The sequence below is a fragment of the Eublepharis macularius genome, chromosome 3, assembly GCF_028583425.1.
Source record: "Eublepharis macularius isolate TG4126 chromosome 3, MPM_Emac_v1.0, whole genome shotgun sequence".
NCBI classification, from domain to species: domain Eukaryota; kingdom Metazoa; phylum Chordata; class Lepidosauria; order Squamata; family Eublepharidae; genus Eublepharis; species Eublepharis macularius.
The window spans coordinates 61,493,704-61,520,014 of record NC_072792.1 but is presented as its reverse complement, the minus strand read 5'-3'; positions in this window follow the sequence as shown (position 1 = coordinate 61,520,014).

Here is a 26,311-nt window from a genome sequence, read left to right as displayed (position 1 = left end):
GTCAGCTATGGTCCCTTGTTTGGTTTGGAGGGAAGCTGGTTGCCGACAAGCCATCGAGAGAGCGAGGATGAAGGCCAATCGTGCCATGCAAAAGGCTTTGGAAGGAGGGCTAGGAGTGTATTTGCCTCATCCTCGGATACGGGCCGGGGTGCCGGGCCTCTACAGAGGCGATGGGGTGCACCTTTCTGAGGTGGGCAACCAAATATTTTTGGATGACTTGCGGCAAGGGCTACAGCTGGCCCTAGGTTATCAGTGGGGCGCCAAGGCCTAAGCAGAGGCTTGGCCTCGGCGTTGGCAGGTTTTGGGGTAGTTAGGGTGCGGGCCAGTGAGCACCCTTGGTGCTTCCCCTTTAGTGGGAAGAGGGGCCTGCCTGAAGGGCTGGTACTGCTTAAACGGCTGCCAGTTGCAGGGGCAGGCTGCCTTTGGAAACCCCAGCTTGCGAGTCCTTACCTCACTGCTATACGGCTGAGGTGTTAGGAGCTTGAGAAGGGGGTGACCACGTTGCCTGGCCGGCTGGGTCCGCACCATCCAAGGGATGGGTCGCACCCGGGGCTTCGGGGCTCGCCCAGACAGGTCAGGGCGGTGGTCCATGGGGATCCCGTGGCCTGACCTGTACCGCTTTAGGCCCTTGCCGCTGTGTGTATTAATGTTAATGTATATAGTTAATAAAGTGGCCCTTAGATCCAACTTGGTGTCTGCCTCTTTATTCCAACTAGGGTGGCAATGTTGCCAAGTAGGCCCCCTCTCCTGCTTTAAGGCCTGCCATGAACTGTGTTAAAGTTTCCTGCGTTGCTGTTTTACTGCTGCACCAAAGACTGCCCTGCACGTGTGTGTTCTAATACACGTGTCAGTTTCCTGCCTGCGTGTTAATTACCTTGCTGCTGCAATAGACTGTGTAGTTTACTGATTCCATGTTTGGTTAACTGCACAAAGGACTCTCTTCCTGGGCAGCCCTGCCCTGACCTGTATCTGGACTTCCCAGTGTGTGTTTGGACTTTATTACAAGTGTGCCCCGTGCCTGCATTGCCATCTGCCACGGACCGTGCCTGTTCCCTGCTTTGGACTGTGTTTTAAGTGCTGTTTCCCCCTGCCTCCATGGAAGCCTGCCTCATATGGGCCCAAGTCGCTGCTAGCAGCCGGGCGCCTGCCGGGGAAACCTCCAGCGAGCCTGGCTAGGCGCTCCCTGGTCAGTTCCCGCCTGGAGACTCCCGCGGGCCGGTCGCCGGGCTTGCCCTCGCTACCGGGCAGCCTGCTATCCAGCCCCAGCCATGCCCAGCCGGCATCCATGTTATTAGGCAACCAGAAGACCCAGAGGAAGAGACTGCTTTGGGAAGCCATTTCGGCGAAGTGGGCACACCACGTCCGCAGCGAGAGTACCTCGCCCCGCTCTGCATATCTTAGGAGCCGCCCAGGAGAAGGAACTAAGTGCCGACCATCCCAAGCACTTAGAGAATGCATCTCAAAGAAACCTCCACATTCCAGAGCTGATGACATCAGGACAAGCCCTGTCCGCTGGAACATCCTTTCAGCCCACTTGGATTTCCCCCTCCCTCTTTTGTCCCCTCTTCCTGAGGTGTCACTTATCACGATCTGATTACCAAAGTGGCCCATCCAAGCCATTCAGTAACCCATTAGGACCTTTGTTTTAATCTGTGAGAACCACCAAGTACAGCACCAGCCCCAGGGTACGTTTTGGGGTATTTAAGCTGGTCTCTCAGACCACACGGTGCTTAGGCCATTCCTATCCAGACTCCCTTGCTGTCCGTCTGTGGTCCCAGTGCTGGCATTGGGCCACCCTCGCTGTTGTGTCTCTGCTTCGCTTCAGGATAAGTGAGTATTCCCTCTACCATCGTTGGGAACCAGCTAATGCGAACGTCTCTGTATTTCCTACTCTGTATTTCCTAGTCCTTGTATGTTTCTTGTATGTATGTGCAAGCTCAGGCTTACGCCACACTATTAGAAAATACACGTGTTTGAACCTATTTGTAGTCTGCCTCTTTTTCACTTGAGTGTCTGGGATCGGGACCTCCGTAGACATAGGTTAAGATCCGCGCTAATTTTAAGTTACAGACTGCTACAGCTAATTCCCCATTATAATAAAGAGCAGTTCTGGTAACAGTTTACTGGTGGAGAATATGCGGGCATAACCCGGTTCGTGTGAATACACGTGAGTCGACACGCGTGTCTTCAGCGAACTGACTTAGAGGAAAATTTTCCAGACCTCAGTGTAAAGAGCGCAATTTAGCTCAGGGAATTAAAAGTGTGAGTGTGTGTGGCTCTAGCGAGCATTTCTATCTTGTGGGTTGGCTTTTCCCCCATTTCCTCCTTCAGCCAGCTTCGGACTACTTGCCTTTTGTGGTGCACCGCGAGGCCCTCCAGCCGTTATAACCGGTGTACTGTGGGTGAGGACCTCTGAACTGGTGAAGTTCCTGGCCACTTTCCGGGCCGCCTAAACGCGTCTATGTGGGTGGGATCCCAGAAGTAGGCTATAGATATATATATACTTCCTGAAGCAGCACATATAAAATTCTTTTCCACCCTCCCCCGTCTCTCCTAAGCCCGTCCAAACCCCGTTCCTGCCAGCACTTAGGCTTCAATCCCCGCTCCGGAGGAAACGTGAAGGGATTGATAGTCCGTTCGTCTAGTTTAGCTTTGGGAATCTAAAGCCAGGTTCCTGAAGCCCCGCAGCAGCCGGCCGCACCGTGCTTAAGAGTTTTAAGGAAGACTCTTGGGCGCACTTCGCTTGGGAGTCAGTAGGACTCTTGGGCGCATTTTTGCTTGGGAGTTGTTTGAACTCTTGAGCGCTTTCTGCTTGGGAGTACCGTAGTTTTACTCCTGGGCACTTTTGCTTGGGGACTTGCAGAGGCAGTCCTTGAGCGCTTTAGTCTTTTGGTCTTGGCTTGGAGACAGTTTAACCATTTGTCTCTGAGCGCGAGGCCTGGGGACACTTTGAGTTTAGTTCTTGGGCAGAGAGCTTGAGAGCATTTGTAGCTTCTAAGCTGAGGCCTGGGAGCATTTCTGGTTGCCTGAGCAGAGGCTTGGGAGACCCCTTAATTGCAGTTTCTGAGCAGAGGCTTGGAGACACCTTTTGGTTTTCTGAGCACATAGGCTTGGGAGACCCCTGAGCTTTGGTTTTCCGAGTATAGGCTTGGGAGACCCCTGAGCTTTGGCTTCTGAGCAGAGGCTTGGGAGCACTGAGTTTTTTTGGTTCTTGGGCTTAGAGAGCTTGGGAGCACCCTCTGAGCCAGTAAACTTTTCCTGGTCCCGTGGCTTGTAGGCAAGCTTGAAACAGGAATAGGAATTTTCCTTCTCCCCCGGTGGAGAAGAACCGAGTGTAGGACCCTTAAATACCCTTATAAACCTAAGAGTAGGACCTTTGAAATCACCCCTGGTAAAACCCTGTGTAGAACCCAGTTTAAAAATCCTTGAGAACCGGAGGGAAGGATAAACCTCCCAAAGGAACATAGAGAGGAAAAGTTGTTAAAACCCCTGAATATCCAGTGTAAGAATCCTCGAGGACCCGAAGGAAAATAACCTCCGAACGGCCCCTAGACGGGAAAACTTATAGGGAGCTTTAATCGCCCCACCCGTGGTGTCGCTGATCCACTCTTTAACCTCCCCCGAGATCAGCTCTAAACTAAAAGGAAAAATGTACCGGGCAGCCCCCACCGTGCCCCGCCTAGAGAAGTGGCTAGTTAAGAAGGGAGATTGCCCGTGGGAAGCCGGTTCCTTCAAGGGACCCGACCCGCTTCAGATAGTTAGAAGTGCCTTCCAGGATTTCTGTGAGAAGGAGAAACCTAGGTCAAGTAAGAAGGACAGATATGGAACTTGGACACTTTTCACCGCCCTACAGGACAGCGTGTCCCTAATTAATAAGCTACAGGCAGCTCAAGAAGAGCAGGAACAGGAGATAGAGAAGCTAAGGAAAGAAAAGAAGGAACATGAGGAAAAGGCAGCCGAGTGGCGTTCAGAACGCGTTAATTTCATGCTGGAGAAGCAGGGACTTACCACTGCCCTCCAAGACGCCCAGCACAAGGCTGAAGTAGCCACCGCTCGTGCCGATATGGCTGAGCACGCAGTAATTGAAGGACAGGAGAAGATTGCAAAATTAACCCATGCTGCCCAGTTCATGGCAGAGCAGAAAGTTGCTAAGATAGCCGCAGCAGACCACTCCGCTTGTAAGAGGGAGCTAGAGGCCCTAAAGCAGCACCTGGGAATGCAGCAGGCCGTAATTTCCGCCGTGCATCCCGCAGCCCTCTTGGCCCTCCCCGAAGGTAGTACCGACAGCTGGTCATCCCCTTCGCCCCAGCCGGAGGAAGCCCCACAGCCCCTCCATCCGATAGCTACTAAAGAAATAGTATCCATGGATGAGGACGGCAAGAAGACAGACCGGGTCGTTAAGGAGACCCGCAATTGGAGGCCCGACGAGCTCCAAGCCATAGCAGATCGTATGGGGCCCCTGAACCGAGACACGGCCATCCAATGGTTCACTCACGTAACCACCTCTCAGCCCTCCGCTAGTGGTTCCGACGTGGCCCAGCTGGCCCGCCAATGCGCCGCCCCTGAAATAGTCTCGGCCCTCAACGCCTATATCTCTAACCGAAGACTAGCAACCCGTAGTCAGTATGGGTCCATCAAAGAGTTGTGCGCATTCCTATGGCCCACCAAGAGTTTAAAGGCCCTGTACATTGCAGAGTCTCAAAAACCCGGAGAGGACCCAGAGGCATACTTAGCTAGGAAGCAGCTTCTTGCTGAGCTAGCAGACGAAGTGGACCTAGATGCCAGCGATGTACCCGACTTCGATGAACTAGAATTCAGAAGGGCAATCATAGATGGGCTCAACAGTACTACCCGCCTAGCCCTGGCAGGAGTAGAACCCGGGAGCATCTCATGGGGAGACCTGGAAGCTCGCATCAGGAGCATTGCTGGCCTATTGCGAGAGACCGGAGCGATCCGCCATGTGAAGTCCCCGGCCTCTCGTAGGAAGGAGAGCGAACCGATTAGTGCAGTCACTTATGCCAATCATGGCTCCCACTCTCAGTACCGACCGCAGGGACGCAACTCGTACTCGGAGGCTAGGGGAGGAATCCTGAGGGGAAGGAGCAGCAGTTTTAACCGGGGAAGAGGGCCAAGGGACTACCGCCCGGGAGTTTCCTTCGCACCCACCCCGAGTTACGGTTCCTCCTCCCAGCAGGGACCCCACGAGCCCCGACCGCAAGATGTGCCCCTAGCCCCTTCCCATTCTCGAGCATCGCACCCGTACAACCATCAGGTCTACCCACCTCCAGATCAGTCTAACGCTTGGGGAGCACCGCAAGGCGACCACAAGGGCTACAAGGACCGCGGCAGCACGCCCCAGTCCAGGGACCCCCTCCGTTGGGAACTTTGGATGTGCCTCAAAAACATTGGAGCGAACATGGAGCTATTCGATGGAAAGCCCACGTCCGTTCTGATGAAGGCGATTATGGAGTGGGAAGATCAGCAACAGCCCCCAGTGCCCCCGACAGCGCCCGCCTTACCGCCCGACCTTCCCTTTCCAGGTCCCCCGATAGCTGCGGTCCGGGAACGCCCGGGCCCCAACAACCCCTTTAGAGAAAGTGCCGCTTTCACCGACCAGAGCGCAGGATCAGAATAGGGTCGCCCCGAGTCCCAGTCTCCTTCCGTGGGCATAGTTGCCAAACTAAAGCCGGACACATGGGGGAGACCGACAGTGAAGGCAGGGATCGGGACTCCCGGGGAAAAGAAGAAGCCTGCCACCCTCCTCATAGATACCGGAGCCTCACTTAATATACTCCGGCCCACCTTAGTTACAAAGGGAACTCAGACCCCTACCACCATGCAGCTCGCCGGTTTTGGAGGCGGCATGCAGGAATCCCCGGTCTGGCAGGACATCCCCCTCTCCGTAGGGAGCCTGGCCACCCGGATTTCAGCATGCGCAAACCAGGGAGAAGATGATGGACTTTTGGGTATGCCGTTCTTCCGAGCTGAGGGACTGACCATTGACTTGGCGAACGGGCTCCTGTGGCGCATCCCGGGAGGCCCAGACTTTGTCAATGCAGTCCATCGATGTGCAGCCCTTAAGGCCCCTTTGCCTCTCGCCCCCGTCACAGGAGACCCCTGGGTTCAGGACTTTCCCGAAGTTTGGGTGACAGACAAAGCCGAGTGTGGGATAGTGAAGGGCGCCTGTGTCCTGATTGAAGGAAAGGACCCCCCTCCCCAGAGACAGTACAAGTACCCAGCCGAAGCCGAGGCAGGGATAGCCAAGACCATAGAAGGACTCCTTGAGTGGGACGTCATACTCCCGATGCAGTCCATCTGCAACGCCCCATTGTGGCCGGTCCTGAAAGCAGATGGAGTGACCTGGAGAATGACGGTCGACTTCCGTGCCCTGAATGCCACCACCCCTCCAGTTGCCCCGGTTGTGGCCAAATACAACGAGATCCTGACGGCCATCGCCGCTGGGTCCCGGTTCTACTCGGTCATAGACCTGGCCAACGCCTTCCACTCCATCCGGTTGCATGAGTCTTGCTGGTACAAGTTCGCGTTCACTTTCCGCGGCCAGCAATACGCATTCAAGCGGACACCCCAAGGATTCCACTCCAGCCCCAGCATTTGCCATGCCCATGTAGTTCAGATGTGGGAACACCTCCAACCCTCCTCGAGGCCCCATGTTCTGAGTTACGTGGATGATATCCTGGTCCACGCCCCCACAGAAGAATTAGCTCGCCAAGTCACGAGGGAAGTTCTAGAACTCCTCCGCGAGACTGGGTTCAAGGCAAGCAGGGAAAAGGCCCAATTGGTTCAGACCAGCGTCAAGTACCTGGGTCTGACCCTGGGATCCGAGGGTCGCACCCCGGACGCCCAGCGAATGGAGGTCATTTCCAAGCTGCCTGCACCCACCGACGTCCCCTCCCTTAGAGCCCTTCTAGGAACTTTCAACTTCTCCCGAGATTTTATCGAGTCGTTTGCAGATAAGGCTCGCCCTCTTTATGCCCTACTTAAAAAGAACACTCCCTGGGAATGGGGACCAGATCAGCAGATAGCCTTGGCCGAACTGAAACGTAGTCTGGCCACAGCCCCAGCTCTAGCCCATCCGGATGTCACTCAGCCGTTCTTTATCCAGCTAGCAGTCTCGGACAAAAGCATCGGAGCCACGCTCACCCAGCAGCAAGCGGGAGCCGCTAGAGTAGTAGCCTATGCCTCTCGCAACCTAACTTCAGTAGAGACCAAGTTCAGCCCATGCGAAAAGACTTGCCTCGCTCTAGTTTGGAGCCTGACCCATTGGGAATTTATCATAGGGGGCTTGCGCACGATAGTCCAGACCACCCACACGCCCCTCAAGTACATCCTATCTGGAAAAATACAGGACGGGCAGGTATCTAACGCCCGCATAGCACAATGGACCCTAGCCTTGGTCAACCGCGGAGTAGAATTTAAAAAGGAAGCCACTGAGCCACCAGCCCCCTATGGCCTGTTAGTAACCGGGACCGAGCATGAGTGCCCCCTGGACCCGCCACCCCAGGTTGTTTGGCCAGTCACTTGGGGGGTCCCACTAGAGGAAGCCCGACTGAACGGCTTCACATGCTGGTTCTGCGACGGCTCCTCCTTTCACGTTGGAGGCTCCCCTCGGACAGGCTACGGCGCTGTGCGAGTGAGCGACGCATATACCCTCAAAGGTCCAGCCCGCCCCCATTCCAGCCAAGCGGCTGAGGTGCAAGCGCTTCTGGCAGTGCTTGAGTTTGAGCCCCCAGAAAGCCCACTCGCCATTTACACAGACTCGGATTGGACGGCCAAAGCCGCCACCGTCTGGCTCCCGGTGTGGCAGAATCAGGGGTGGAGAACCAGCGATGGGAAACCCGTAGCCCACCTACAGCTATGGCAACAGGTGGCCACGCTCCTTCAGTCTCGTACAGGCCCAACGCAGGTCACACATGTTAAAGGACACCAAAAGACTAATTCTGAGACCGCCTATTGGAATGACCAGGCAGACCTCGCAGCCAAGGCAGCCGCAACAGAAAATGCTCCCTTACCGGAACCAGCCCCAGATTGTCCCCTCCACCCTGTCACCACCCGGGCACAAGCCCGCAGCCAGGATCAGGGAACCGCGGGTACACTAGACCTAGCCCAACTGCAGATATCTGACCCAGAAATAGCTGACCTCCTAGCCGCAGGAAGAGACCAGACAGGAAGACTAATGATCCGAAAAGAGGAAGGCATAGTCTGGGCAGTAGATACAGCTGGTGGACGCCACTGGGTAGTGCCACTGGAAGTCAGGGCCGACCTGATTCAGTTTGTCCACGAGCAGGGACACCGAGGCAAGGACCTGACTCTGGAGAGGGTTAAAGAGGTTGGTTGGTGGCCTAGCATGCGTACTGAAGTAGCACAATGGGTGGACAACTGTCTGTCCTGTGCTATGGTCAATGCAGACCCGACTGGACCTAGAGCTCCCCTCCAGCATCAGAGAATTGATGGACCCTGGGCTCGTATACAGATTGACTTTATCGGTCCCCTTCCTCCCACTCCCCGCGGCAATCGCTACTGTCTCACTGTCATAGATCCCTTTAGTAAATGGGTCGAGGCATTCCCGTGTAAGCATAACACTGCGGCCACCACGGCCAAACTACTGTTCAACAATGTATTTTCAAGATGGGGCACTGTACGAGTCATGGATTCCGATTTGGGCTCACATTTTATTGGAGAAGTAACCCAGGAACTTTGCAAGGCATTAGGCATCCAACAACGCTTTCACATAGCCGGCCATCCCCAGGCTTCCGGCGCCATAGAAAGAACCAACCGGACCCTCAAGGAGGCTCTCCGCAAGATGGTTCGCTCCTCTGGGAGAGACTGGGATGAAAAACTCCCCATAATTCTAATGGCCATCAGAGGCACCACCGCAGTTCACGGACTCACGCCCCATATGGTCATGACAGGACGGAAAATGCAGCTCCCAGAAGCCTTCTGGCTAGACACGCAGCTCCCTTCTGATATGCAACCCGTAGTAATTAATGACGCCTGGGTTCAGGACCTCATCTCATCCATACACGCCGTCCACATGCAAGTGGCCCAGAAGTTAGGCACAGCTCAGAAGGATATGGACCGCAAACTAGGATGGGTCAGGAACCCGAGGCAGTGGGAGGAAGGACAGCTCGTTTTGTATAGGAAGTTCTCACAGAAGGCGCATTCGCTAGCGGCCAAATGGCAAGGCCCCGTCCCAATCACGAAAAGAGTCTCTCCAGCCATCTATCAGGTAGCCATCCAGAGGAAGACAGGAGGCACTTGGCTAAAATACTTCCATGCCTCTCAATTAAAGGAATGGAAAGGGAAGCCGCTCCAAACCGCCCCGCCTGTGTATGATCCTGGGGGAACAGCCGCCAGCCCAGCCCCCCTCTGCCCAGTGATTCGCCAGATGTCCCTTCACCCTGGGCCAGAGACACCCTATGTCCCCTTAGACCAGACCTTTGTAGCTCTAGTATAAAAGAAACGGCAGAATATATATGTATAAAAGTTAAGAATTTTGTTTCAGTTCTATTCTTTAACTTCATTAGGCGGGCCCCACAGTTGGGACCCTAGGGGGAAACACGGCAACCAAAGCCAAATAGGACCACCACCGAAAGTGATTCTTAATTGGATTTAAGCCGCATGTTCGGGAAAAAAAATTGCACAGGCAAAAGAGATTTGCTGTGTGTGAAAGTGTTTGGAGAGGCTTTAGCCCAAAGGTGAATACATTCTTTCGAACATAGTGGAACCACCAAAAAAGGTGATCCCTGTATTCGAAAATATATCACCCGCCGTGCTGGTGAAGATCCCGCATCTACGTAGATTCGGGGTCTCACCTGCCAGACCCACGCTTTCGCATGATGGTCGGCTTTGGCTTTGAGGGCCGTGCCTCCCCTGAAGGAAACCCCCATCCAGCCCGTCAACCCCCTCTTTTACTAATGTTCATATTCGTCATGGTGAGTTGCTATATGGCGCCGCCATATAGTACGCTTTAGTGCAAAAGTAAAAGACCCGCCAGTATTTTGTAAATATGTGACCCCTGGAATGTGTTACTGAGGTGCGTTCGCTACGCACAAGGGGCAGCGTGCCTCATTTACATAGCCAGGATCCCCCGCGCCAAGATGACCCCCGAATAACCCAGACCCAGTGGCGCCGAAAGATTTTCGCCGTCTTCGCCGCTTTTCGATAAACGCCGCCGAGCGCCCTCGGCTCCACTTCGGCCCTTTCCGCCAGTAACCGCCAACCCCGCCTAATGTTATCTTTTCCCTTGCCCGTCCCGTATAAGGGAAAAGAAGGGGGGGAGACATATTGAAGTTATAATGAAGCCATGCCAGGCATCCCAAGTGAGGGCAACCTGAAAGTAACCCACGCCCGTGTGCTTTTGCTTTGTGTGTTTTTCTTTCTTTTAACATGAAATTGGGGCCTCCCGAGGGAGTCCCTCCAAAAATTGATCCTAGGAAAAAAAAAATGGTCCGCTGAAATACATACATGAGGTCCTGCAAAAAAGCAGAGGGAAAAAGGCAAAGCAAAAGCAAACCATCATAAAACATACCTTCAACCCTAACCTCATCTACTTAAAAATTATTTTAGGAAATTAAGCGAAGGTCTCCCTAAGCAGCAACCCTTATGGTTACTGGAAACCGCTCTCTAGCCCATCTTAGGCAAAACAAACGGCAAGGCCAGGCCAAGCCGGACCGATAGCTCTCAGCCCGCAAAATAAGAGTAGCCCGCCACCAAGCAAGGGGTACCTGAAGGCCACATAGTCTAGGCACCCAGGAACCCCTGGGGCAAGTTTGCATAATCCTGCCTAACGCATAGCTGACCCTCGCTCGACGTAAAGACGTTACCCTCTGAAATATACATGCTTTAGGAAGAAGCCTCCGCATAGGAGTCCCCCAGAGCAACAAGCTGGAAGGCTCGCTTAGTGCCCTGGGACTTCTCGTTCGAACCCCGCCTAATAGACAGTGCTGGCAGAAAAACACCTTCCCTTTTCCCCCCCCCGCTTTACTTCATTTATTTTGCTACAACAAACTCAGGGAACCTGTACTTATACCCACAGGTCTCCCCAGGATATTTTCGCTACAGAAAGGAAAGGAAGGCCAGGAGATGAGGCACCTGGCTACTCTGTGTTTGCTCGTGCTGGCAGGCACCCTAACAGAGGGACGCCCGTCCAAATTAATGCCCTACCCCCACTGGAGATGTATCAATACCCTAGCAGGGAATGAAATGATGGTCTGCAAGGTTGTGCAGCAGAGTAATATGACCACCCCTACGGATCGCACAAACTTCCGCAGTTGTGAAGAGCAGTGGATCCGACCTCCAGAGCTTGTTATTTTATGTGTGGGAGAAAAAACTATGTCCCAAGAACTAGTATGCTATTTGCCTACTGATACGGTTTCACCACTTGCTCCGATTCCATGTATGTTTCTCCCCCGCATCAGGCCAGCCCCCACCGCAGTCCCGGTGGTAGACAAATATACCACCCCTGCCAACTTCGAAACCTCGCCATTTGTCACTGAGGCTTTCGGACCATACTGTGAAGTTATTCTAGTGTCGGCCACAGTATGGAAGGCAGGAGACCCCTTCAGAATGACCATCCTACTAGGCACTACTACCACGGAGTCTGCATCTGTCACTATCACGCCCCCTTCAGGCGCAGTTCTCTCCTTTGCTATAGAGCGCTGGGAGAACCTGACCTGGATTGTAAAAGAGGAAGACCTAGCCAAACACAGCCCACCCGATTGGATACTGGTTCAGCAGACGCCCGAATGCCAAACCAAGCCCCTAGTAGAGAAATTTCACCGGCTTGGGCTGCTCTTTGTAAATTTGACTCATGAACCAGGCAATTATTCCCTGCTGATCCGGACCCAGGAGACCCACACCATCCAAATTGACCCTTTGATTGCTAGCAATGAACAATTAAGCCAAGGCGGCACGCATATAGTGGGCTCCCATGTTTTGAAAACTGACATTCGAGAGAGAGTTCTAGTCCGCCCGCAAATGTCTTTAAAAGAGATCCGCATAGACTTAGCTGAGCTAAATATAACCCAGAGGCTGCCGCAGTGCGCTCCCTACCTGGAGGCCGGTAGCAAGGGTTGGAATGCATGGCTACAACTGTGGATTGATCCCTCTCCCTCTCTCTCGCGTGCCAGACGAAGCATCGCCGACTGGACTGCTCCTGCAGCCGGAGGCTTAGCAATCATGGATTCGGTCAACATTGAGACTCTCGCTAACAAGTTTGCCCATGTCACGACTAGCATCTCCGACTTAGGTAAACCGGTGGTGCAGTCCCTAAATTCCATTTCGAATGGGCAACACGAGATCAGCTCCATTTTAGTTAACTGGGAGAGTCAAATTGAAAGAGATTTTTCTCTGCTGCTCAAAGGAACACAGTCTTTTGAATGCAACGTGTCAATAGCCATGGCATGTATGCAAGCCCAACAATTAAACCAGGCTGTGGCCATGGGGCTGATTCGGCAAGCCACGGACGGGCACTTGCCCCTGGAAATTAAAAGATTGATTATGCCCAAATTGTCACCCATCGAACTGGAGCTTGAATCCTGGTGGTCTCTCGTAAATTCCTCATTCTCACCGACCACCCAGGAACTTAAATTATTTTTATTAACGGCCAGTGCGCACGAGTCATTCCATGTGTATCCAGTCGTGCCTCTGGGACTCCAAGTCAGCGACACCGAAGTCCTCTACGCCAGACACCCCGACCATTGGGCCCGCTTCACCCCGACCGGATGGCAGCTCGTCAGCCTCCAAGGGTGCCAGCATCGAGACCAGACCGGCTTCATTTGCCAAGACCAAGCCTTTGCGCCGCATCACCCCTGTGTAGCCCCGCAAGTCGACGCCTTCAACGAATGCCCTTTCGAGGTCATCCGGGAAAACAGCTCCGCCGTGGTCTACCTTGGGAGAGGATGTGCCTGCGTGCGAACGGCCTGCGATTTTGTGATCCTGAACTCGTTCCAACTCAAGCCCGTGATCCCGGGAGTCAACCGCTGCTTCTGCAACCTGTCTTCGGTGGCAGCCTGCGACTTCACCTACACGGTACCGGTCTGGACCCAAGAAGAGATCCTGGTGGCACCCTCCATCTATCGCTATGTGAAGCCCATCTCCCTTGGCATCGGTCTGGAGCTAATCCACGAGCTCCTGACCCACCCGCAGCTCCACCGCACCCTCCAGAGCATCCAGAGGGACGGGGATACTACTGCTTTGGTTGTGTCCCACAACGGCAAGGAAATTTTGGATCTTGCCCAGCAGATTAAGACCACCGGTGAGCACTCGTGGTGGGAGACCCTCTTTGGCTGGAGCCCCACCGCCACTGGAATTTACAATTTGGCTTTGCACCCGATCATCGTTATTTTGGCTTTTCAAGTTTTATTATGTGCCTCACTACTTTATTTGGGCTGTTGGAGCCGCCGACAGCTCCAGCAACTCCGGATGTCTCACCGCTTGGATCGTTACAATCCCGACCTCCTCCTGCCTTAAAGGTCGTTCTTGGCGCCCCATTTTTGATCCCTTGCTTGTGTTATTATTTATAGTGTTATGAACTATGCTCGTGTTGTCATGATTATGTGTACGGATCCTGAACCGGCCCCATGGACGCTCTGCTGCCGGACACCGCTCCGAGGCCCTCTTGTAGACTAGGGGGGGACGTGTTTCTCTGCCCCCCAGCCCATGGCCCGCCTACGAACTACCGCCAGCGGAACTACCTCCATGAGGACTAGAACTGTGTGCCTGAAGCCCTTCTCGCCGCCTGCCGGCCCTGCTCTGCGGATTGACGCAGACAGCAAGGGGGGGTGGAAGTGTGTTTTGGAACACATGGACTAAGTTTGCTTGTTCCTGTATATATGCAACCCAGTCTAGCAGCTGTACTGCGGACTGAGCCGTCTGTGATCTTTGCCACTCTATTGTTTTAAGCTCTCTATGAATTTCTTTCCATTGCCTTCCATGAATTTCACCCCTATGAATTTAGCCCCGAAGTAACCCCTCACTCTATCTATTGCAAGTGCGCCCATGATCTTCCCATGAACTGGGACCTTTTTTTAATCATCCCCTATCAATTTTATTCCTATGAATTTGCTTTTAACCTTATGAATTGCCTTTTAACCTGACTCCCTCCGCCGAAGTGATTTTAGCCTATTTATCATCTTATGAATTTGGTTTTAACTGAGACCCCTCCAGAATGGTCTCTTTTAAAGGTTATTTAATTACTGATTTTAAACTCTATGGATTTGGTTTTAATCTGGCCGTATGAGTTGGTCTTTTAATTGCGAAGTTTATTTTTCTGACCCCCTATGAGCCTGTCATGGGCTGGGCCCGCCCAAGCTGGGAGTCCAGGTACTAGCACGAAGCCAAATCCAGTCCGTAAGTCAGAGCACGAGGGTATCAAGTCAAGGTGCAGGCAAGAGCAAGACACAAGGTACCAGGGAGTGGTTGCAGGTAGTTGACACGTTGCTTCCACGCCTGGCAGTTGCTCCTGACTGGCTTTTATAGCCAGGCGTGATTTTCAGCCAGCTGCTGGGGCTCCATCCTGATGCTACTCATCATCACTCTCCAGCAGCTGGCGTTGGCTCAGGAGACGAGCACTGTGCCATCTCTCCTGCAGTTCCAGTCTCTGGCGCTGCCTGCGGCGCTCTCTAGGTGTGGGTGAGCCTGGGGGGGTGGAAGCCCCTGGCTGGGCTTCCCCTGTGGTGCTGGCAGTCCCTGACTGAGCCTCCCCTGTGGAAGTTCCTGGCTGAGCTTCCCCTATGGTATTGGGGCTAGAGGGTGCTGGTGTCTCAGCTGCTAGCTGTGAGCCTTGATCAGCCAGCAGCTGCTGCTCATGATTCCTGGCTTCTGCTGAGTCAGGGCTAGGGCTGGCTACACAGAACTCTTCTTCTCCTGAGGAGTCCTGGCTGGCTACACGAGGCTCCTCTCCTCCAGAGGAGACCTCACTCTCAGACTGGGCTATGACACCATCCCCCCTCCCAAGGCCCCCCCTCCTCTGTGGCCCGGGCGCCCCCGGTTTCTGAGGATAGGCCCGATGGAATTGTCGGACTAGACGGGGGGCATGAATGTTCACAGCCGGCTCCCATGAGCGGTCTTCCGGTCCATACCCCTTCCAGTCCACCAAGTACTGCACTTGCCCCCGCCGGCGACGGGAGTCCAGGATCTGGGCGACCTCATATTCTTCTTGCCCCTCAATGGTAATCGGAGGCGGAGGAGGTGGTGGCCCGGGATGGTGCAGGTCTGGGGGTGACGCCGGGACTAGAAGGGACCGATGAAACACGGGATGGATCGGGAGGGTCGGTGGTAGTTGCAGGCGGTAGGCTACGGGGTTCACCTGGTCGGTGATCACGAAGGGTCCAAGGAACCGAGCATCCAGCTTTTTGGAGGGCCGTTGGCTGCGGATATGGCGGGTGGATAACCAGACCTGGTCACCTACGGACAGGGGAACACCAGGTTGCCGTTTCCAATCCGCAGCTCCCTTGTAGTTTTCCTTGGCAAGCTGGAGTTGCTCCCGCAACAGCTCATGCATGGATTGAAGTTCCTGGAGGCGATCGTCCGCAGCTGGGATTCCTGACGAGGATGCGGTGCTAGGAAAGAAGCGAGGGTGATGGCCATAGTTAGCCATAAAGGGGGTCTGTTGGGTGGAGGAGTGCACTGCATTGTTATATGCGAACTCGGCCAAAGGCAGTAGGGCTAGCCAGTCATCCTGTTGATGGTTTGTATAGCATCTCAGATACTGCTCCAGGGTTGCATTGGTGCGTTCCGTTTGCCCGTCGGACTGGGGATGGTGTGCTGAGGATAAGTGGACTTGGGTGCCAAGAAGGGAGTGCAGTGCCCGCCAAAACCTAGAGGTGAATTGAACTCCCCGATCGGAAATTACATGGTCCGGTCGCCCGTGAAGTCGAAAGACATGCTGAAGGTACAGGTGTGCAGTGTCCTGAGCGGTGGGGGGTCCAGAACAGGGAATGAAATGGGCCATTTTTGTGAATAAGTCCACCACCACCAGGATGCAGGTATGGCCTTTGGAGCAGGGCAGATCTGTAATGAAGTCCATGGAAATAGTCCTCCATGGCCCGGTGGGTGTGGGTAGCGGATGCAGAAGGCCGGAGGGTTTGCCAGGGGAATCCTTGGCCCGCCTACACGTCTCACAGGCTGCCACGTACCGGGCCACATCTGATTGCACCCGGGGCCACCAGAAGTCACGGGTCAAGAGATGGGTTGTCTTGTGGCGACCGAAGTGCCCAGCGGGTCTGGAATCATGGACCAGTTGCAGGACTTTCGTTCGCAGCGGGCCAGGTGGTACATAAATTCGGCCTCGATGGGTCAGTAGCCCCTCTTCCTCTGTGAAGCCATCCGCCTGGAGCTGGTGCGGCTCCCGGACCTTCTGGAGGTATTTCTGGGCAACTGGGTCCAGTACCTGTTGAGCCAGTATCTCCTCAACCAGCCCCTGGGAGGGTTGCGCGGCAGCGAAAGTTTTGGGAGCCAGGATAGTAGTTAGAGGCTCTTCCCAGCCTGGGGATGAGTTGTACTCTGGTTTCCGGGACAGAGCATCGGCTTTCTTATTCTGGGAACTGGGGACATACGTGATCCTGAAGTCAAAGCGGGAGAAGAACAATGACCAGCGGATCTGCCTCTGGTTGAGGCGGCGGGCGGCTTGGAGATGTTCAAGGTTCCGGTGATCAGTGAGCACTCGGACAGGGTGTTGAGCCCCCTCCAGATGGTGCCGCCAAACCTCGAAGGCTGCCTTTATTGCCAGCAGCTCCCGCTCCCAGATGGTATAGTTCCTTTCTGCAGGGGTAAGCTGGCGAGAGTAGTAGGCACAGGGTTGGGGGATGCTGGAGGAGGTTGCGCGTTGTGAGAGCACCGCTCCGATGGCAGTGCTGGAGGCGTCCGCCTCAACTACGAAGGGTAGCTGGGGATCTGGGGATCGGAGTACCGGTTGTGTGATGAAGCGTGCCTTCAAGGTCTGGAATGCCTCATTGGCTTCTGGTGTCCAATGGAAGGGTTCTCGAGGCCGGAGAAGCCGGGTAAGGGGAACAGCTATGGATGCAAACTGGGGGATGAACTGCCGATAGTAGTTGGCAAACCCCAGAAATCGTTGCACATCCTTCCGTGAGCGGGGGGGTTGCCAGGTCTGTACCGCTTCGACCTTAGCTGGGTCCATTTGGATACCCCGGGGCGAGATCACATGGCCGAGGAATTCTACGGCAGGCAGGTGGAATGCACATTTTTCCAGCTTGGCAAACAGGCCGTGCTGCCGGAGTCTTTGCAGCACCATGCGCACGTGCTGGGGGTGTCGAGCCGGGTTCCGGGAATAAATTAATATATCATCCAAGTAAATGATGACGAACTGATCCAGCAGGTCACGAAAGATATCATTCATAAACCTCTGAAACACCGAGGGCGCGTTAGTCAGGCCAAAGGGCATTACCATGTACTCGTATTGTCCATACCTGGTACTAAAGGCAGTTTTCCACTCATCGCCTTCCCGGATGCGCACCAGGTTGTAGGCTCCCCGAAGATCCAGCTTGGTGTAGATCTGGGCTCCCTTAACTTGCTCCAGGAGGTCGGAGATCAGTGGCAGTGGATACCGGTCTCGGACAGAGATTTTGTTCAGGGCCCGGTAGTCATTGCAGAGCCGGAGTTCTCCACTTTTCTTTTTAACAAAGAGGACTGGGGCAGAGGTGGGCGAGGTGGAGGGGCGGATGAATCCTCGACGCAGATTGGTTGTGAGGAAGTCCCGGAGTGCGGCCAGCTCAGGCTCTGATAACGAGTACAGGCGTCCCACTGGCAGGGGGGCGCCGGGGATTAAGTCAATAGCACAGTCATACGGCCGATGCGGGGGGAGTTGGTCTGCCCCTTTTTCCTCAAACACATCTGCAAAATCTGCATATATCTCCGGTAGTGCAAAGGCCCCTTGTGCAGCGGCTGCAATTGGACCCATGCGTTTATTTTCATGTGGGCAGGGTGTCCGGAAGCGAAGGTCCTGCTGGCCCCACCGAATAACCGGATCATGGCAACAGAGCCAGGAGAGCCCCAGGACCAGCGGAAAGTGGGGGATGCCCACAACATCGAAGCAGAGCTGCTCACGGTGATGCTGGATCTGCAAGAGAAGGTCCTGGGTTTCCTTGACCACTGGCCCAGAACGCAGAGGCCGCCCATCAATGGCCTCCACTACGGTGGGGGTCTTCTTTGCCCGCAAGGGAATCCTGTGCTGTGCGGCAAACTTGATATCCATGAAGCAGCGGGATGCCCCTGAATCTACCATGGCATACACAAATAGGCATCGGCCGTCGGGCAGGCACAGCTTTACAGGCACCAGGAATGGTTCGGGATGGTCACAGGAGGCATTGGCTGTTCCAACAAGTTGTTTAGCAGGAGTCCGCTCCAGAGCTAAAGCTGGGGCCCTCCTTTTTGCAGGGCAGTCATTGGCGTAGTGGCCCACCCCACCACAGTACCAGCAGAGGTTGTGGGTGTGACGGCGCTCCTTCTCCTCAGGAGGCAAATGGGTACAAGGCATGCTCGAGGGTGCTAGTTCTGCTGCCTTGGCAGGTGAGGCCTGGGGCGGAGGACAGCTTAGCACACGGGCTTGTCTCCGGTTCTCTAGCCGCCCATCGATTCTCAAGCATAGGAGAATGAGCGCTTGTAGTTCTCTCGGTCATTCGGATCGGGCCACTTCATCCAATACCTCCTCAGATAGGCCCTCCAGGTACTGGTCGGCGAGGGCAGCTTCGTTCCAGCCCAGGTCCTGGGCCAGTAACTGGAATTCAGTGGTGTATTGGGCCACAGTCCCATTCCCCTGGGTGAGGGCACGTATTCTTTGGTTTGCTTTGATGGCCTTCAGGGGGTTCACAAAGGCGGCAGAAATGTGGGCCACAAAGTTTGGGAAATCCCCTAGCAGTGGGGATTTGGCCAGTAACAAGGGTGTGGCCCATCTTGCCGCCTGCCCCTTTAACAGGCTGAGGATAAAGCCGACCTTGCTTTTATCTGTGGGAAAGTCTCTGGCCCGGAGTTCAATATATAGCTGGCAGCAGGCAAGAAATGCTGGGAATTCCTCCACATCGCCCTCAAAACTGTCAGGAAGCTTCACTGGGCATTTAGCAGGCGGCAGTGCAGCAGGGGCAGCAAGTAGGGTGGCAATCTGCTGCTGCAAAGTCACCAGTGCTTGAGTCAATTGCAGTACCTGATCCTGCAGCAGAGCCAGGCTCCCCAGGGTGGGCATCGCCGTGTCCATGCTGGGAAGTTTTGTGGTGGAAGCAATCTGTCATGGGCTGGGCCCACCCAAGCTGGGAGTCCAGGTACTAGCACGAAGCCAAATCCAGTCCGTAAGTCAGAGCACGAGGGTATCAAGTCAAGGTGCAGGCAAGAGCAAGACACAAGGTACCAGGGAGTGGTTGCAGGTAGTTGACACATTGCTTCCACGCCTGGCAGTTGCTCCTGACTGGCTTTTATAGCCAGGCGTGATTTTCAGCCAGCTGCTGGGGCTCCATCCTGATGCTACTCATCATCACTCTCCAGCAGCTGGCGTTGGCTCAGGAGACGAGCACTGCGCCGTCTCTCCTGCAGTTCCAGTCTCTGGCGCTGCCTGCGGCGCTCTCTAGGTGTGGGTGAGCCTGGGGGGGTGGAAGCCCCTGGCTGGGCTTCCCCTGTGGTGCTGGCAGTCCCTGACTGAGCCTCCCCTGTGGAAGTTCCTGGCTGAGCTTCCCCTGTGGTATTGGGGCTAGAGGGTGCTGGTGTCTCAGCTGCTAGCTGTGAACCTTGATCAGCCAGCAGCTGCTGCTCATGATTGCTGGCTTCTGCTGAGTCAGGGCTAGGGCTGGCTACACAGAACTCTTCTTCTCCTGAGGAGTCCTGGCTGGCTACATGAGGCTCCTCTCCTCCAGAGGAGACCTCACTCTCAGACTGGGCTATGACAGAGCCCTTCCGCCGCCTCCCCTCATGAATTGTTTCCACGCACTTGCTTTTACTCTTGCTGCTTTTATTGGTTTTAACTTCCTGACTAGTTGCTTTTAATCCTATGTATTTATGTATTTATGGTTTTAATCACCCATGAATTGTTCCACCCTCAATGAAGTGGTCTATGCCTTGCTTGCACATTTCACTTTTATGTTGACGGTAGCACTTAGCACACCCCCTGGTGTGAACCCAGAGACCTGCAGCCCATTGGCTGATCTAAATTGCACTTATTCGGTTAGGTGGTTCTCCAAACTAAATTTTTGAGTGATGCCTCCCCCTCCTTCCCTTCCCACTCCTTCTTCGCTCGAAGCTCGAACACCGGACATTGCCGACCCCCTCGCCTTTGAAGTCAAGTTCGGAGACCCATGCGCCTGATGTCACGTGGTCTCCGAGGGGGGGAATTGTTGCCAAGTAGGCCCCCTCTCCTGCTTTAAGGCCTGCCATGAACTGTGTTAAAGTTTCCTGCGTTGCTGTTTTACTGCTGCACCAAAGACTGCCCTGCACGTGTGTGTTCTAATACACGTGTCAGTTTCCTGCCTGCGTGTTAATTACCTTGCTGCTGCAATAGACTGTGTAGTTTACTGATTCCATGTTTGGTTAACTGCACAAAGGACTCTCTTCCTGGGCAGCCCTGCCCTGACCTGTATCTGGACTTCCCAGTGTGTGTTTGGACTTTATTACAAGTGTGCCCCGTGCCTGCATTGCCATCTGCCACGGACCGTGCCTGTTCCCTGCTTTGGACTGTGTTTTAAGTGCTGTTTCCCCCTGCCTCCATAGAAGCCTGCCTCATATGGGCCCAAGCCGCTGCTAGCAGCCGGGCGCCTGCCGGGGAAACCTCCAGCGAGCCTGGCTAGGCGCTCCCTGGTCAGTTCCCGCCTGGAGACTCCCGCGGGCCGGTCGCCGGGCTTGCCCTCGCTACCGGGCAGCCTGCTATCCAGCCCCAGCCATGCCCAGCCAGCATCCATGTTATTAGGCAACCAGAAGACCCAGAGGAAGAGACTGCTTTGGGAAGCCATTTCGGCGAAGCGGGCACACCACGTCCGCAGCGAGAGTACCTCGCCCCGCTCTGCATATCTTAGGAGCCGCCCAGGAGAAGGAACTAAGTGCCGACCATCCCAAGCACTTAGAGAATGCATCTCAAAGAAACCTCTGCATTCCAGAGCTGATGACATCAGGACAAGCCCTGTCCGCTGGAACATCCTTTCAGCCCACTTGGATTTCCCCCTCCCTCTTTTGTCCCCTCTTCCTGAGGTGTCACTTATCACGATCTGATTACCAAAGTGGCCCATCCAAGCCATTCAGTAACCCATTAGGACCTTTGTTTTAATCTGTGAGAACCACCAAGTACAGCACCAGCCCCAGGGTACGTTTTGGGGTATTTAAGCTGGTCTCTCAGACCACACGGTGCTTAGGCCATTCCTATCCAGACTCCCTTGCTGTCCGTCTGTGGTCCCAGTGCTGGCATTGGGCCACCCTCGCTGTTGTGTCTCTGCTTCGCTTCAGGATAAGTGAGTATTCCCTCTACCATCGTTGGGAACCAGCTAATGCGAACGTCTCTGTATTTCCTACTCTGTATTTCCTAGTCCTTGTATGTTTCTTGTATGTATGTGCAAGCTCAGGCTTACGCCACACTATTAGAAAATACACGTGTTTGAATCTATTTGTAGTCTGCCTCTTTTTCACTTGAGTGTCTGGGATCGGGACCTCTGTAGACATAGGTTAAGATCCGCGCTAATTTTAAGTTACAGACTGCTACAGCTAATTCCCCATTATAATAAAGAGCAGTTCTGGTAACAGCAATAAAGATATGCCATCAAATTATAGACGGATAAGCTTACTCAGCACTTTGAGCAAATTATATGCAAGGCACTTACAGTGGCAATTAAGAGACTGGACTGAACAGGAGCAGTATCTGGCCAATAAGGAAGCAGGTGTTAGAGAGGGTCATTCAACTCTAGACCAATGTATAATCCTGGATCACCTAATTGCAAAATATTCTACAAGAACATCAGTGTCCTTATATGCAGCCTTCATTGATTTCAGGTCAGCATTTGACTCAATTTCTAGAAATATACTGTGGGAAAAATTGAAGGCTTCTTCCATTGATAGACGCCTGTTATTTCTGATTCAAGCTTTATATAAAAACACCACAATACGAATCAGATGTAACCCACAAGGCCATCTTACAGCACCGATAAAAACAAAGAAAGGAGTAAAGCAGGGCTGCATTCTAGCGCCATTGCTATTTAATTTTTATATAAATGACTGGGTGCAATGCTTAAATAGCCCAGATTATCACTCTCCTAAATTGGCAAATAAGCATATTTCCATATTACTTTATGCAGATGATGCAGTGCTCCTCTCAAGGACACCGGTTGGACTAAAGAGAGCACTGCATACACTTACCAACTATTGTGAACAAAATCAGCTGAAGATTAATTATGATAAAACCAAAATAATGGCCTTTGCAGAGAGACCTAGGAGATATTCATGGTATCTGAATGAGATCTGCATAGAACAGGTGCACTGTTATAAATGTTTAGGTATGACTATACAGGAGAATGGGAGGAAAAATACATATATAAAATATGTTTCCTCTAATGCACAAAAGAGTGCTGGGGCGATACAAAAATTTTATTGGTCCAGAGGGGGTCGCAATGTGGAAGCGGCCATTAGATTATTTTCGTGCAAGTCTCTCACGCAGATGTTATATGGAGCTCCAATAAGTATTACAGCGAAGAGGACATTGATGGAAAGAACACAGTCCAAATTCCTAAGAGCAGTACTTCAAACACCTAAGAATGTGTCAAATGCAGCTGTAAGACTGGAAGTTGGCATGGTAATGGTGGAAGCTCGATTATGGATAGCAGTTATATTATACTGGCTAAAATTGGCTTCTACCATAAATGGCCTGGCACATTTAGTTTTGAGGGATAACTTTGTTCCTCCCTGGTTGAGATTGCTGAGGAGCAAATTAGGTCATTATGGTTTCTCCCAACAATATCTATTGTCTAAGAATATGGCACAGGCTACGGTCCTGATTAGAATCCTAGATGTGGAAAGGCAACATGACCTGACCAGAGTTGAGAACTATTTATTGGAAAGAAGTATTATGAATAGGGTTGCACCAATGCCCTATATAAATCGTTTGGGGAATCCTGATTATAGAAGAGCTTTTACCCTATTAAGATATGATGTCTTACCCTCTGCTGTCCTGGAAGGCAAATATAAGAAGACACCTTATGAAAAAATGTTTGTGCCGATGTGGACATGGGAGTGTCGAGTGCCTATTACATGTTTTCTTTGAGTGTAAAATATATGATCATATTAGGGAAATATATATCTTACCTATAATTGATAGTCTTCCGGGGAAAGAGAGAGAAAATTATATTACAATCATGTTAGTAGACAGGAATAGGGAAATGATGCTCCAAGTGGCAAAATATGGCTGGATGGTCATTAATAGGAGGAAATCCTTGCTTAGTGTGCAGAATCCTAGATAAGTATTGTTATAATTTGATAATATAAGGTAATTTGAATTTTAGGTATTTATATTATGTAAATTATAGTAAGCTACAATTTTAATGACTGCCCGGATATTTTAAGTTTATATTGTTGCCAAATAATTATGCTTTTACGACTGATCAATTTTATAAGTAAATTTTTAAAGGTGGTAATTTGTTGAAATATGTACCTTTTAAATATTTATTTTAAAATGGCGTGTGTCTCGCTGATGTGCAATCATGTAATTTTGAATTGATTTCAAGAATGTGATGGCCTCTGGCTAATAAACTTTGTTGTTGTACTGTACATTTAAAATCATTACAATGCCTTTGTGTGGCTTCACAAGATCATGTTCATGCAGCCAGAAGAGGGAGGGGTTTGGTGAGGGGAAGGACGTCAGCAGGGTATAATTCCATAGAATCTACTCTCAAAGCAGCTTTTTTTCTCCAGGGGAACTGATCTCTGTAACCTAGAGATCAGTTGTAATTCCAAGAGACTGCCAGGCCCCATCTGGAAGTTGATAACCCTAGTTTTTTGCTAACCTAATTTTAGTTTCCAAGTTGGCATGTCACTAATTTTCTCCAGTTCCCACTTGCTTTGTACAGCAATTGCGACACCAGCAGTAGGAGCAGGAGCAGGAGACAGTTCTATTCTGGCAAAGAGCTTACAATGTGTGCATACAGACTGCACTGAGTGGCCTAGGAATTCAGCTACGTACCAGCCTCCAGTAGACCCACAGTAGACCCAGTTCAGCTCTCAGGAAATGCAGTGAGATCCATCAAGACAGGAAGAGCTTCCATAGTTGTTTGTAATCCAGCTTGTGAAAATGTCTCTGGTGAAGTAGAGGTTTTCAGACATGTTGGGTGGGTTCTTTTTGTTTGTTTGATCATAAATTGTTTACAATTGACCACTGAGGAAGGCCTAAGGGCCGAAACGCGTCTGGTCAGTTTTGTACTGTACCTTGGTCTATTTGGTACATTGCACTGTACCATCATCTGTATCCTGAGATGTTTTAGCAAGTTTTAGAGTGTATATATATGTAACCTGCCATTCAGGCCTTATGTCTTAAACTTGTTTTTATTCACATTGGTGCACATCTACAATAAATACTTTTAAATATTATATATATATATAATTATTATATATATTATATATATACTTTTATGTGTATAACTATGCCATCTTAAGTGGTGAGATATGAAAAGCATCTTCCGTAGCAAAGGCCAATCAATCACACTGGATTGGAATTCAGGTATAAATAGAAAGTTTGAGCAGGCAATATTGGGCCTGATATCTTCCTATGATAGAAGGACCAGTCCAGTTTTAGGAATACACCAGCAACAATGAAGGACAGGAAGTTACTAAAATTGCAAGATTAATATTGATTCTTGTTTTATATGGAAACGAGGAATTCCAACATCATTTCAGTCAGTTCCGAAGGGAAACCTATCTCAGGGGAATGGATAATTTCTATAGATGCTTCAGAGTTACATGAATTGATGCCAGAGAAACTAAGACAATTTCCTTGGGTATCTCAATAAGAAAGATTATAAATGCTTACTCCACATGCATTTGAAGCTCCTCCTACATATTACAAAGTCCCTGTGTTTGTTGGGGAACAACATGAGGTCTTTGTACCACGTGTGATGGGAATTTTGTGAGAACTAAATGCACATTGGCTCTTTCGTGGTTGCAATCACAGTACACAGGGATAATTGTGCCACCCTGTTGCATCCTTAAACTGTTTCATAGAACTACAATTAGCTTTGTGTATTGTCGAAGGCTTTCATGGCCAGAGAACGATGGTTGTTGTGGGTTTTCCGGGCTGTATTGCCGTGGTCTTGGCATTGTAGTTCCTGACGTTTCACCAGCAGCTGTGGCTGGCATCTTCAGAGGTGTAGCACCAAAAGACAGAGATCTCTCAGTGTCACAGTGTGGAAAAGATGTTTGCAGGTCATTTATATCTACTCAGGAGGGGTGGGGTTGAGCTGAGTCATCCTGTAAGAGTTTCCCAGTAGAGACCCCCTCACCTCTGCAGGAGTACACCGTATACCCTGCAGCTGTGGACAAGTTTACATCAGGACCACAAAACGTAGCATCCAGACAAGAATAAAAGAACATGAAAGACACTGCAGACTTGGACAACCTGAAAAATCAGCAGTGGCTGAACATAGCCTAACTCAAACAGGGCACAGTATCTTATTCCAGGACACCAAAATACTGGACAACACTTCCAACTACTTTGTCAGACTGCACAGGGAAGCCATTGAAATTCACAAGCATAAGCAAAACTTCAACAGGAAAGAAGAAACCTTAAGAATGAACAGAGCATGGTTTCCAGTTCTGAAAAACACCAGGCTAACAAAACACTCTATACCCGACAATAGCCCTGCAGAAAAGATTAGCACATCAAGCACCAATCCATATGCAAAAGAACCTCCTCAGGATACAGTGAAGCCCCCCTCCATTAGCATTCCATATCCTGGGAAACTCTTACAGGATGACTCAGCTCAACCCCACCCCTCCTGAGTAGATATAAATGACCTGCCAACATATTTTCCACACTGTGACACTGAGAGATCTCTGTCTTTTGGTGCTACACCTCTGAAGATGCCAGCCACAGCTGCTGGTGAAACGTCAGGAACTACAATGCCAAGACCACGGCAATACAGCCCAGAAAACCCACAACTACAATTAGCTCTGTTACTTAAGTTTCAGAACTGAGACAATATGGACTCCATCGAGGAGGTTTGCAGATGTGAAAACAGCAGGGGGAGGGTTATTGTCATGTCCCCCTCCATGTAGACAGAGCCAAGTTTTCCAGTTTTTGCCATTTTCCTTACATGAAGTTCTAACC